The 13,194-nt window shown below is 36.8% G+C and overlaps 1 long non-coding RNA gene across 4 annotated transcripts in view; it reads left to right on the forward strand.

Annotated features, from left to right (window-relative positions):
- The window catches only part of LOC129059363 (uncharacterized), a 113,544-nt gene that overhangs the window by 35,409 nt on the left and 64,941 nt on the right, over window positions 1-13,194 (forward strand). For all 4 annotated transcript variants that reach the window (XR_010139931.1, XR_008525195.2, XR_008525192.2 and 1 more), the window contains exon 2: window positions 12,928-13,136. This is a non-coding gene — a long non-coding RNA (uncharacterized LOC129059363). The remainder of the gene's footprint in view (window positions 1-12,927; window positions 13,137-13,194) is intronic.

Genomic DNA, 13,194 nt, shown 5'->3' on the forward strand with positions numbered 1-13,194 from the left:
GACACCAAATCTTCCTTTGCCTGGATCTTAGACTTTCCAGTCTCCAGAACTGTGAGAAATAATTTTGGTTCTTATAAGCCATCTACTTACAGTATTTTGTTACATTAGCTCAAATAGACCAAAACACCAGTTTCTCCAGTGTTCAGTGGAATAATTTGTCCTGTCACCTCAGTTATCTGATGAGTTTAAAGGAAGCTGATTTTCACTTTGCTTAACTATGTTCTTGTTGTAAGGATGGAGATAACAATTGCTAAGCTCTTTATGTGTTAGAGCTGAAATCAGAGTTTCTATTTCCAGAATATTGAAATTTCTGGATACAATTAGGAAATATGTGAGCATTCAACCAGCTTCAAATACATGCCTGTCTCAAAGTTTTGGGGTTTTAGTCTTCTTGGTTTTCTTTGTTTCTTCTAAGATCATAGTTTTAATCATAATAGTACTCCAAATTTTCTATTTTTATTATTGCCAGGAAAAAAATGTAGCTTCAATACTTAATATTTTAAATAAATTTATAATAGCATTCACAATAATACTGGATATTTTATCATTGACAGAATTAACTTATAAAATCTCTATTCAATGAATTGGATGATAAAAAGTCAAACCATTACTGGAATTAGTTTTGAAGAATCTGATGTCACTGGTGTCAACGAAGAATTTGTGAACTTCTTCTAACAGAGTCAACATACTAATTTTGTTTTCATTTCTTTTTACAAGTGCAAGACAATTTGGAATAAAAATGGAGCAAGACTAATTTGGAAAACCAGGCACTTGATCTAAATGGAAAGTCATGCTTTACAGTGTGATACGTAATGACAACATTTGCTGTTGCACATATCAAACCATAATGTTCAATACAATCTATGAAAAAACACATCAAAGACATTCAAACTTCTCTCCCTATATTCATTCCTCAATAGGGTTGCTCATCTTCTATTTCTCGTACACATCTTGGGTAACTGTAACCTGCAATTCATTTTGTTTTCAATTGATACTGCTGACTGCAACCTAATAACCGATATCTCAGACCTCAACTTCACTGCTGGCAGGATCAGTGCACATTGAGTTATTTCTCTGATCACAGTCTGAGTCCAAATGACTTAGCTTTTCTTAGGTACCTGTGTCTGAAAGCATTTAGTTTTGTTAGTGCAGTATGCTATGTTTTTGGAAGGAAGATATTGGTTATGTTCTATATAGAAAAGTTTGAGAAAATATCCAAGTGATTTCTGGTTACTGTTCAAATTAAACTGCAGTAGGGATTCTGTTTAATGCAGAGGTCTCATACTCTACCAAAAGAGGCCATGATAGAAACCAGAAGTACAAAGTGAGAAAAATAAGTTCATCCAGATTTATTTTAATGCAATGAAGAATTGATTCAATGATAAATAAGAGAGGCATTGAGGCAATAGACCTGGATAAAGTGGGGGATTCGTTTTTACCTTATCTGTGTTTGTTCTTTCTCCAAGCTAAACACCCTTGGTGGCTTGGCAATTCTTATACAAAATAGCTCATTTCACCATTCTTTTCTTTTCTTCTGGTGAAATCCAGTTTGTGAGTAAATTTGTTAAAGGAGAGTCGTCAAAATGAAGCACCACACTCTGAGTGTCGTGTCACCTGAAGTAAGAAGAATAGGAAACAGCTCCCCTCCCTGCCATCTTTGCTCTAAATGAGAACATAATTGTATCAATGTGGCCTAAGTCCAAATCAAGTTTTGGATCATTCCAATTATCTTTTTCTGTGTAGAAACTACTCCAATGTTGAGTGCCTAAATAGAACAATTTACAACAATATATTATGATGTGTCCTGGTTCTAGATATTGACAGACTCAACTGAACAGTTATTGCTTGGGGTATCACGTATGTTGTAACCAAGCGGCAGCTGAGGCTGGAGTCAACTGGAGGCTTCTCCATTTATGCCTCATGGCAGGCCTGTCTACTCATCTCTCTCTCAATGCGGCTAGTGTACACCCCTCACTGCATAGTGGTCCCAAGGCAGGCTGACTTGTATGGCAGGTTGCTTCTTCCGGAGTGAGCATTCCAAGAGACCAGTGAGAACCTGCAAGACTTTTTCTGACTAGCCCCAGTTATCATCTCAATGTTACATTGACTACATTTTATCAGTTGCAAATGAGTCATAGAGCCAGCCCAAATTCATATGGAAGAGATTTATATAAGTACTGGGAGTTATGGTTCATTGGGTATCTATCTTTGGGTAAATTTATTTTAAAAATAGTTTTGCTTTAGTTGGCATGTCTAGAGTATAGTTTTCGTTTATGCTAATCTTTCCCCTAACTAAAATTTTTATTTTTCCAGCATTATGTTATTAAAATTTGTTTTTCTCTTGGCCTTTAATATTCTCATTTCTTTCCTCCTCCTCCTTCTACTTTTATCTCTGCTGCTTTTGTCTGCCCGTCGCTACCCATTTTTTTATTTCAAACTTTTACATTTGACCTGTCTTTCTAGCTTGCTAAGAGCCTTCTGAATGCTTAATTTGTTATCCATAATATTTATTATTATTTCCAACTCCATGTCTGCACAAGTTTAGTAAGGATCTTATCAAAGTTTGCGTCCAATTCATAGAGATATGGCAAAGAAGAGAGTCAGGGAAAAATCACAGAACATGTCAAAATGAGTTGAACTTGAGCCCTGTTGATGGGTCTTTGGTTATATTCATTTGCTCAATTTGCCATACTGTGAACATTTCTCCATTTTACACAACAGGATATCATGTGAGGGTTTGTCAGTCAGCTTTCTGAAAGCCATTTTCATTTTCTCTGCAACACATCCCTGAGCTGATAGTCTCATAACCATATTAAAAAAGACAATTGAACTAGCTTAGTGTGACTTATTTAATGGCTTATATTAGTTCCTTATCATCACCACTCTCCTTTATAGGTGTTCTAACACTGTTCTTTTATTAATAGACTCTGGGAAATTATTCAAACTGGCATCAAGATCTCTGGTTTGCAGAATATGCCTTCTTTTTGGTCTCAAAGCTTGCAAATGCCTTTGACAGTCTAATTTCTCCTATGCTACTCGACTAATTTTTAGTAGTAAAAATTCCACATTTTAACTGCCATATCTTTTAGTGCCTCAAAATTTAATTCGTCCAGTGCAGAATATGAAAAACAATTTTGTCATTCTCACAATTTCTTTATTTTTGACTCAAATTCCTCTTACTTATAGCCACTGCTACATTTTCTATTCTAGTGTAAAATATTTTCTTTAACAACATAAAAAGAGGGCACAACATGAGTGAAATAATATTTCTTTCCCCAGTGTCATTATTAATACTTTCTCAAGGAGTGGGCTGACAGCTTTTTGGCTCCTCTTTCTCTTAGCATTGCTAAAATCATCTTTTTAAATTCTTGATTAGTTTCCATCATTTCCTATAAATGCCAGTTTATCATTTGGGATGTGACTAATTCTTGATTATATCTTTTTCAGGTTTTATACAAAAAAATTCAATCTGAGCTAAACCTAGTGGTGGTGGTGGTGGTGGTGGTGGTGTTTGTAAAATCAGATCAGTCTCTTTACATATTTATGATTTATGCCTTGCTTTTCCCCACCAAACATTTAAGGTGATTGTATTTCAATACATTCCAAAATTCTTCCTCAATGAGTCATTCATAATTATGCATTCAGAATTATTTATTTTCAAAACCTGCCAGTACTGCTCTAACACTTTCCCATTTAGAGACTTAGCAGCAATTGATCTTCCTTACCAAAATCTGGAAATACAGTCCAGTGTGCGTCTTTCTCCTATTTGCTGACAATTCTCTGATGACATGTAAATATTCCTCTAAGATCATTGATGTGGTTTGGCTCTGTGTACTGACCCAAATCTCACATCGAATTGTGATCCTGAGTGTTGGAGGTAGAGCCTGCTGGGAGGTGATTGGATCATGGGGGTGGCCAATTTCTCCCTCTTGGAATGGAAGAATTTACCCAATGCCTGTACTTCCATTGTGTCTTGGAGGTACCTAACTTGTTTTTTTTATTTTACAGGCTCATAGGTGAAAGGGACTTGCTTTGTCTCTGACGAGGCTTTGGACTTGGACTTTTGAGTTAATTCTAGAATGAGTTAATACTCTGGAGGACTGTTGGGAAGGCATGATCATGTTTTGAAATGTCAGAGGGACATGAGATTTGAGAGGGGCCAGGAGAAGAATTTTATGGTTTGGTTTCTGTCGCCACCCAAATCTCATGTTGAATCGCGATCCTGATCCTGAGTGTTGGAGCTGCAGCCCGGTAGGAAGTGATTGGATCATGAGATGGTTTCTAATGGTTTAGCACATCCTCCTACTGCTGTCTCATGATGGAGTTCTCACGAGATCTGGTTGTTTGAAACTGTGTAGCACTTCCCCTTTTGCTCTCTCTCTTTCCTGCTCTGCCATTTGAACATGTGGCAGCTTCACCTTTCCGTCTGCCATAACTGTAATTTCCCTGAGGCCTCCCCAGCCATGCCTCCTGTACAGCCTGCAGAACTGTGAGCCAATTAAACCTCTTTTCTCTATAAATTACTGAGTCTCAGCTTTAGTTGAGTTAAATCTATACACACTTTATATAACCAGTTTATATCTGATCTTTCATGTCTTTCGTCCCTTTGTTTTTATTTTTTAGACTTATAATATTTGGTTTGACATATTAATTATTATTTTATTCCTATTTATTCTTATTTTATTCCTACTTAGTATCTGAATATTATCAATATGCTAATATTGTATTGATGGTATCTAAATAGTATCAATAGACTAATATTGTTAACAAGCAATATTGTTGCCAAGCAATATTTGCACATAGAAGCGAATATCATGGCACTAGATTTTGAGAATGGAGAAGCTTTATTGCAAGTTGATTGGCATGTAGACAAGACGAAACTCTCAAATCTGTCTCCCCAAACTGAAGGATGAATTGGGATTTATAAGCAAGGTTATGAGGTGTGAGCTGATTGGATCTTGCAATGAGGTGATGCCAGGAGACATAATCTAACTGGAACATTCCCTAGGGCAACACAAGAAAGGACTTGATCTGATTGAATATTAGATCCTGCCATGCAGTATCCACCTCTTAATTCAGTCCCCACTCCTTGATTTGAGCACTTGGGTTTCACCTAAGTGGTTATGTGCTTGGCTTATCTGGACATGCTCAGTTCATGTGACCTTCAACCTGGGGGTTCATAGCTACTAAAAAATAACTCACAAGTTTCTTACATAAAAGTTGAGACAGATTGTTCTAGTGAAACTACAATATTAAATTTCTCTTTTTAATAGCATCTTTCCCTAGTTAAAAACAGATCGTAAGGTTTACTTTTTCAAATTATAGAATTTTTACAGATTGCTCTTTCATCTTCATTTCAATCTTTGTTATAATCATAGAATTAACATGTGTATGCCTGTGAAAAGAATTTCTCACCACCAATCCTTTAAAATTATTTTCCCAAATATCCTTTGGTTAAAAGAAATTCTCTTCTGTAATAAATCATCTATAATACATTTTACCTGAACAGCTCATGAGTATAATATCCACCAAATTATTGCATGTTGAAAATAGTTTTCTATATTCTTGATTCTTAAAATGTTTGTCTTGAATTTTTTAAAAATTGTTACTCCAAAGTTATAAATTATGAAGGATATCATTAAGACATTTTACACTAAACTTGTTTGGCGTTTTTATTTTCTGTTTCTTTTGACTTTTTCTTTTCTTTGATGTTTTGCATGAACACCCAAAAGGACGTTTTACTTCATGCCAAGTTAAATGATAGAAAAACTGTTTTTCAGAATTGATCTTTCTAGATAAATTTTCTAGTTAAGTACTACCTCCATTAATTCCAGCCTGGCCAACACAGTGAAACCGTGTCTCTACTAAAAATACAAAAATTAGCCAGGTGGGTGGTGCACACGTGTAATCCCAGCCGTTCAAGTGGCTGAGGCAGGAGAATCACTTGAACCCAGGAAGCAGAGGTTGTAGTAAGCCAAGGCCGTACCACTGTATCTAGCCTTGGCATCACAGTGAGACTGTCAAAAAAAAAAGGAAGAACTATCTCCATTCAAAATGAAGTTTCTTATTTTTTTATTTCTGAAACATAGAAATTCATTTAATATTAAATATTGGTACTATTGATAGGTGGAGCAAGATGGACAAACTGAACTCTCTAAACATCTCCTCTCCCTGCCGTAGGAACACAAAATTGAACAACTATCTACACAAGAAAGCACCTTGATAAGAACCAAAAATCAAATGAGTAATCACAGTACCTGGTTTTAACATCATTGCAAAGAAAGAGAAACTGAAGACGGAGGGGAAAGACTGTCTTGAATTCCCAATGCCATCCTTCACCATCCCTCCCCCAGCAGTGTATAGTGCAGGGAGATAATCTGTGTGTTTTGGGAGAGAGGGCTTGTGAGACTGCATTGAAACTCAGTACTGCCCTCTCACAGCAGAAAGAAATACAGAGAAGAACTCAGCTTGTGCCCACAGAGAAAGTCTTTAGACCAGACCTAGAGAGAGGTGACTGAAACTTAGGGCACCAGGCAGTGTGTTGAGGCCCGCATTCCAGCCTCTAGCTTCTTGATGACATTTCTAGACACACCCTGGGCCAGAAGGAAACCCACTGCCTTGAATGGAAGGATCCAGTTCTGGCAGAATTCATCACCTGCTAACTAAAGAGCCCTAGGACTGTGAATAATCTGCAATGGTAGCCAGGCAGCACTCGGTGCAGGCTTGGGTGAGACACAAGGCTGTGCTGGCTTCAGGTGTGACAGAGCATACTCCCAGCAGTGTGTGCATACAGGGAAAGACTCCTTGTTGAAGAAAGGAGAAGGAAGAATAAAGAGAACTTTGTCTTCCAGCTTGGGCACCAGCTTGCCCACAGTAGGGTAGAACATGAGTCAGGCTCCTGGGGTCCCTAATTGCAGGGCTTGTCTCCTGGGGTCCCTAATTCCAGGGCTTGGCTCCTGGGTGGCATTTCTAGATCTGCCCTGGGCCAGAAGGGAGCACTTCCCTGAAGGGATAACCCATGCCTAAAAGCATTCACCAAAAGCTGACTGAGGAGCCCTTGGACATTGAAGAACACTGGTGGTGGCCAGCCAGTGCTCACTACAGGTCTGGGGCAGTGGTGGCCACAGGGAGAGATTCCGTCTGCATGAAAAAGGAAGAGGGAAGAGTGACAAAGTCACTTGGTTGTCAGCTCAGCCACAATAGAATAGAGCACCAAATAGATTCCTAAGGTTCCCAACTGTGGGTCTGTGCTCCTGGACAGCATTTCTGGACCTGCCCTAGACCAGGGGGAGCTCGCCACCCCCAAGGGGAAGACACAAGTCTGGCTGGCTTTACCAACTGCTGACTGCATAGTCCTTGGGCCTTGAATGAACACTGACAGTAGCCAAGCAGTGGCCACCATGTTCCTTGGGTGAGACCCAGTGCTATGCTGTCTTTGAGTCTGACCCATTGCAGTTCCAGTGATGGTGACCAAAGGGGTGCCTGTGTCATCCCTAACCCACCTCCCGGTATCTCAGCATGGAAAGAGTAATCTGCTTAAGGGAACGGAAGAAAACAAGAGCCTCTGCCTGGTAATTCAGGTAATTCTTCTGGATCTTACCCAAGACCACCAAGGTGGTACCCCCATGAGGCTTCAAGAGCCACATCATTACTGGGCTTGGGGTGCTCATTGATGCAGATATGGCTCCAGTAACCAAAGATTTAGATCACAACACATAATACCCTTAAATACTTGGAAAGTCTTCCCAAGAAGGATAGGCACAAACAAGCACAGACTGCAAACACTGCAGTAAATACCAACTCTTCAATGCCCAGACATCTACAAATATCCACAAGCATCAAAAGCATCCATGAAAACATGACCTCACCAAACAAACTAAATAAGAAACCACTGACCAATCCCAGAGTGACAGAGGTGTCTGATCTTTTAGACAGATAATTCAAAATAGCTGTTTTGAGGATGCTCAACAAAATTCAAGATAACACAGAGAAGGAATTTAGAATCCTATCAGATAAACTTAACAAAGAGATCGAAGTAATTTTTAAAAATTAAGCAGAAATTCTGGAGCTGAAAAATTCAATTGACACTAAAGAATGCATCAGAGTCTCTACAGCGGAATTGGTCAAGCAGAAGAAAGAATTAGTAAGCTTGAAAACAGGCTATTTGAAAATACAGTTATAGCAGACAAAAGAAAGAAGAATAAAAAAGAATAAAGAATGCCTGCAAAATATAGAAAATAACCTTAAAAGGGTAAATGTAAGAGTTATTGGCCTTAAAGAGGAGGAAAAGAGATATTAGGGTAGAAACTTTATTCAAAGGGATGATAATAGAGAATAGAATGTACCAAACCTAGAAAAAGATATCAATACTCAACTATAAGAAGGTTGTAGGACACTAAGCAGATTTAACTAAAATTAAACATAGCACCAGAGAAAATTACTTTCATTTAAAGGAAGACAGGGCCAGGTGTGGTGGTTCATGCCTGTAATCCCAGCACTTGATGGGGAAAAGTGGGTGGATCACTTGAGGTCAGGAGTTCAAGACCAGCCTGGCCAACATGGTGAAACTCCATCTCCACTAAAAATTCAAAAATTAGCCATTCATGGTGACATGTGCCAGTAATCCCAGCTACTTGGGAGGCTGAGGTAGTAGAATTGCTTGAACCTGGGAGGCAGAGGTTGCAGTGAGCCGAGATCACACCACCGTACTCCAGCTTGGGCAACAGAGCAAGACTACATATATAAAAAAAAAAAAAAAAAAAAAACGAAGACAGGAAGGAAAGAATGGAGGAAGAGAAAAACACAAAACAACAACAACAAAATAACAAAATGGAAGGAGTAAGTCCTCACTTATGAGTAATAATATTGAACGTAAATGGGCTAAATTCTCCAGCCAAAAGACATAGTGACTGAATGAATTAAACACAAGACCCAACAGTCTGTTGCCTATGAGAAACACACTTCAACTATAAAGACATACATACACTGAAAATAAAGGGATGGAAAAAGGTATTCCATGCAAATGGAAACCAAAAAACAGCAAGAGTAGCTATACTTATATCACACAAAATAGATTTCAAGACAAAAACTATAAACAGAGAAAAATAGGTCATTATATAATGATAAAGGAGTCAATTCAGCAAAAGAATATAATATTTGTTATATAATATATAATTATATATAATATACAATAATTGTAAATATATACACATACAACATAGAAACACACAGACATATAAGCAAACAGTTTTAGAAATACACTATTAGCTGGAGACTTCTACACCCCACTTTCAGCACTGGACATACCATCCAAAGAGAAAATCAACAAAGAAACTTGATGGCTTCAGTGCTGAATTCCACCAAACACTTAGAGAAGATACCAACTCTGCTAAAACTACTCCAAAAAATAGAGGAGGAAGGAATACTTCCAGATTCCTTCTACAAGTCCAGTATTACCCTGATACCAAAATCAGACAAAGACACATTAAAAAAAAGAAATCGACAGGCCAATATACCTGATGTAACTGATGCAAAAATCTTCAAGAAAATACTAGCAAACTGAATTCAACAACACATTAAAAAGATCATTTCTCATGACCAAGTGGGATTTATCTCAGGAATGAAAGGATAGTTTTACACAAATCCATCAACATGATATATCGTATCAATGGAATGAAGGACAAAAATCATGCGATCCTTTCAGTTGATGCTAAAGAAGTATTTGATAAAAATTAAGTATCCCTTTATGATTAAAAAAACTTCACAAAACTGGGTACAGAAGAAACATACCTCAACACAATAAAAGCCATATACAACACATGCACACCTAGTATCATACTGAATTGGGTAAAAAGAAAGCCTTTCCTCTAAGCACTGAAACAATACAAGGATGCCCACTTTCATTGCTCAACATACTACTGGAAGTCTTAATTAGAACAATTTAACAAGAGAAAAAAATGAAGAACCACATTGGGAAAGATAAAGTTAAATTATCCTTATTTGCAGATGATATGATCTTATATTTGGAAAACCCTACAGACTCCACCAAAAACACTATTAGCACTGATAAACAAATTCAGTAAATTTGCAGAATATAAAATCAACGTACAAAAGTGTGTAGCATTTCTATATGCCAACAATGAGCAATCTGAAAAAGAAACTTAAAAAGTAATCAAATTTATAATGGCCACAAATAAAATAAAATACATGGGAATTAACATAACCAAAGAAGTGAAAGATCTCTATACTGACAACTATAAAACACAAATGAAAGAAATTGAAGAGGACACCAAAAAAAATGGAAATGACATTCTTATGGAAATAGAAAAATAATTCCATTACTTTCTTTTTTTTGACATGGAGTTTCACTCTTGTTGCCCAGGCTGGAGTGCAATGGCACAATCTCGGCTCACCGCAACCTCCGCCTCCCGGGTTCAAGTGATTCTCCTGCCTCAGCCTCCTGAGTAAATGGGATTACAGGCATGCACCACTACTCCCGGCTAATTTTTTTGTATTTTTTGGAGAAATAGGATTTCTCCATGTTGGCCAGGCTGGTCTCGAACTTCCAACCTCAGGTGATCCTCACCTCGGCCTCCCAAAGTGCTGGGATTACAGGTGTGAGCCACCACGTCCGGCCAAAAAAAAAAAAAATCAAATATTTATATGGAACTACAAAAGATTCAGAATAGCCAAAGTCATCCTGAGGAAAAAAAAAACAAAACTAGAGAAATCACATTACCTGACTTCTAATTATACTATATAGTTATAGGAAGCAAACAGCACAGCATAAAAACAGACACATAGACCAATGGAACAGAGTAGAGAACCCAAAAATAAATTGGCAAAGGTGCCAAGAACATACATTGGAAAAAGGACAATTTTTCCAGTAAATGGTTCTGGAAAACTGGATATCCATATGCAGAAGAATAAAACTAGACCCTTATCTCTCACCATATAGAAAAATCAAATCAAAATGAATTAAAGGCTTAAATCTAAGATCTCAACCTATGACTACTGAAAGACAACATTGAGGAAACTCTCCAGGACATCGGTTTGGGTAAAAATTTGCTGGGTAATACCCCACAAGCATGGGCAACCAAAGCAAACATGAACAAATGGGAACACATCAAGTTAAAAAGCTTCTGCATAATGAAGAATATAATAAAGTGAAGAAACAACCTACAGAATGGAAGAAAATATTTGCAAACTATTAATCTAACAATGTATTAATAACCAGAACATGTAAACAGCTCAAACAACTCAATAGGAAAAAATTAATAATCTGATTTAAAAATGGGCAAAAGATCTGAACAGATATATCTTAGATGAAAACATACTAATGGAAAACAGGTATATAAAAAAGATGCTCAACATCATTGATCATCAGAGAAATGCAAATCAAAACTAAAATGAAGTATCATCTTACCCCAGTAAAAATGGCTTTTATCCAAAAAGCATGCAATAATGAATTCTGACAAAAATGTGGAGAAAAGGGAATCCTTTTACACTGTTGGTGGGAGAGTAAATTAATAATGCCACTATCAAGAACAGTAGACAGGTCCCTCAAAACCTGAAACTAGAGCTGCCATATGATCCAGCAATCCCACTGCTAGATATCCACCCTAAAGAAGGTAAATCAGTATATTGAAGAAATTTCTGCATTCCCGTGTTTATTGCAGCACTATTCACAGTAGCCTATATGTGGAAGCAACCTAAGTGCCCATCAACAGACGAATGAATAAAGAAAATATGGTGCATATACACAATGGAGTACTATAAAGCCAAAAAAGGAGATCCTGTCATTTTCAGTATCCAAGATGGAACCAGAGATCTTTATGTTAAGTGAAATAAGCCAGGCACCGAAAGACAAATTTTCATGTTGTCACTCATTTGTGGGAGCTAAAAAATAAAATAATTGAATTCATGGAAATAAAGAGTAGAATAATGGGTACCAGAGGCTGGGAAGAGTCGTGGCTGGAAGGGGTTAAAGGGTACAAAAATATATTTAGATAGAATAAGTAAGATCTAGTATTTCGTAGCACAACAGGGTGACTATAGCCAAAAATAATTTGTTGTACATTTAAAAATAACTAAAAGAATATAATTAGAATGCTTGTAACACAAAGGAATTATAAATGCTTGGGATGATGGACACTGCATTTACCCTGTTGCAAACATTACACATTGTATGTCTGTATCAAAATATCTCATGTGCCCCATAAATATATACACCTACTGTGTATTCATAAAAATAAAAAGATGAAAATTAGTTCTTTTTACATTGTGATTATTTCTATTTTTCAGAATGTCCAATCATATTTATGTTGAATCATTTCTGCCTTCGACATCTATCACTTTATTTCTATTTTTAAATACTTCTTTTCCTGTGTCATTTTCTTGAATCTTTTTGTGCAATTCTTTGTTTTTATTATTGAATTCTCAGCATATGCATTCATACTTTGCAATTTGTTCTTATTTTCTGAAATGATTTTTTTTCTTATTCTTAAGTATCTTTCCTAAAATTTACTTGGCTTGGTTTAAATTACTCTGTATCTATATTTGCTTTCCTATGTAAATTTGCTTGTTTTGTTATTATAATTTGCTTCATGGTTTTATATTGTATGTATGTGCATATGTGCATGTTTGTGTATTTTCTGCTAATGATTTTTTATTCTTATTTTCATTTTTCTTATAACAACTGTGCTGTTAATGAATTTTCTGGTGGTGTTTATATTCATTTTTAAGATTTTTAAACTAGCAGTAGCCGGGGAGCTTATGAAAGCTTTTGTAGTTTAAGAGCAGACACTTCTGTTGCTACAACAAAGCACCATTTCTTCAATGTATGGTGCTTTTCTTTTTTGCATCTCACCTTCTGCTTCTTCAATCTTGTTTTATTATGGTCATTCAACATTGCCTTCTCTATTTTAGCACTAAGCCTACAAGAAAACATTTCTCCTCTCCAAAATGTGTTTGTCATCATGAAACGGCATCTTTCTAAGACTACCACCTGTGGTCTCGAAGACTCTCCAAATTTCTAATCACCAGTACCTAACACTTTGATTCATTAGAATTCAGACCGGCTTGAAGTATTTCCACTCATGGAAAAGTCTTCTTCTTCTGGGAATAAAACGGCATTGGTGAGATACTCATTTTCACCTCTAGGATCTTCTTAATATACTATGCTGTCTTCCCTGC

The sequence above is a fragment of the Pongo abelii genome, chromosome 4 (genome assembly GCF_028885655.2).
Source record: "Pongo abelii isolate AG06213 chromosome 4, NHGRI_mPonAbe1-v2.0_pri, whole genome shotgun sequence".
NCBI lineage: Eukaryota > Metazoa > Chordata > Mammalia > Primates > Hominidae > Pongo > Pongo abelii.